The 1,493-nt window shown below is 30.4% G+C and overlaps 1 non-coding gene across 1 annotated transcript; it reads left to right on the forward strand.

Annotated features, from left to right (window-relative positions):
• Positions 1–698: 698 nt before the first annotated feature.
• On the forward strand, positions 699–805 carry LOC150022063 (U6 spliceosomal RNA). Its single transcript, XR_016513471.1, has one exon. It is a non-coding gene; the product is annotated as a U6 spliceosomal RNA (small nuclear RNA).
• The last annotated feature ends 688 nt before the right edge of the window (positions 806–1,493 follow it).

The raw sequence follows: 1,493 nt of genomic DNA on the forward strand, positions 1-1,493 counted from the left end.
GGCAGCTGCCAATAACCCTAACTTCCAGAAAACAGACAATTAGGCCTTTGATCCTAACACTGTTAGTCCCTCTACTCCAGTCCTCTGCTCTGCTTTTACTGTAAACCTCACAACGACAATGTGGTACAACTTCACCAAACAGAACAACTTGGTCAAGAGGTCAATTACCTTTTCCCTATTGCTTCTGTCCCCACCTTCCTTAAAGAGAGAGAGAGAGAGAGAGAGAGAGAGAGAGAGAGAGAGAAACAGAGAGAGAGACTGACTCCTGTGAAATGTAAAAAACATTTGCTTTCAACTATTATTTAAAGGAAGTTAAAATATGAGCATGATGCTTTAACATAATTTTAAAATACATTAAAAAACAAGATGCTAAACTATAATAGAGCTATCTAATTGTAAAAGTTCTAATGTTTGAAAATACATGTAGCATTAAATGTTAAAAAATTATATCAAAATTCTATGATAATTCTAAGATTATCTTTATTGCTTTAGGATGGGATAAAGATAGTTGAAATAATGTAAATATTTAGAGCATATACAAAATGCAATGCAAATTATTTCAGTGATTTTCATCAAGTGCAACTTCAGAACAAGTAAATCAATCAAGTAGAAGTAAAACTAAATATTGACCACACATATATGTACTCACATACAAAGACAATCATACTAGTATAGACAAATCCATGACCAGAAAATTAATGTTTGTTTCAGCAGCACATTTACTAAAATCAGAATGATACAGAGAAGATTAGTCTGGCCCCTATGCAAAGATGACAAGCAAATTTAGAAAGTGTTTCATATTTTTTAAATGAATATCTTTATATATCTCAAATTTATAACTTTTCTCAACTTTAAAATTTTTTTCTGAAATAGTTGAACAGGTAATAAATATCATTAACTCTAGACAGGCAGGTACTTCAACCAAAACCTATAGGATATGATAATTGTTGGCATTTTACTAAATTATAAATATTGGGAGGAAAAAAGAAAAAATTGTGTTTATATTAGTCCTAGGTACTTTCTAATAGAATATGTATAATGACAAAACTGGAAAACTGGCTTAACACATAGCATAAATCTGTTTCAAATACTCAAATGTTGAAGAACAGTTTGGTATTTTTAAAAGATAAAATAAGATTTGGAAACTAGGGTTTTAGAAATCAAAGAGAGAACTTAAAAGAGAAATTAAAAGCATGGAAAAAAAACAGACTTTGGGAGAACTTCAGAGCAGAAAAAGACTGAGAATAATAGTTTCTAGGATAGAAGAAGACACAAGCAATATGCTTCAAAAATACAAATCTTTAATATACTTGAAAATATATCTGTGGTCATGACTATGTAAATAAATGCTAGCTAAAACACATGAGGTTACCCAAATATAAATTGGATAATAAAAAATTAGTGAGGGTGTGGAGAAACAGATATTCTCCTCTTCAGTATAGACAGTAACAGCCTCTCTTAAGGTTAATTCAGAAATAACTATCCAAAAATCC

This window comes from Furipterus horrens, unplaced genomic scaffold (assembly GCF_987537825.1).
Source record: "Furipterus horrens unplaced genomic scaffold, mFurHor1.1.pri manual_scaffold_1, whole genome shotgun sequence".
Classification (NCBI taxonomy): domain Eukaryota; kingdom Metazoa; phylum Chordata; class Mammalia; order Chiroptera; family Furipteridae; genus Furipterus; species Furipterus horrens.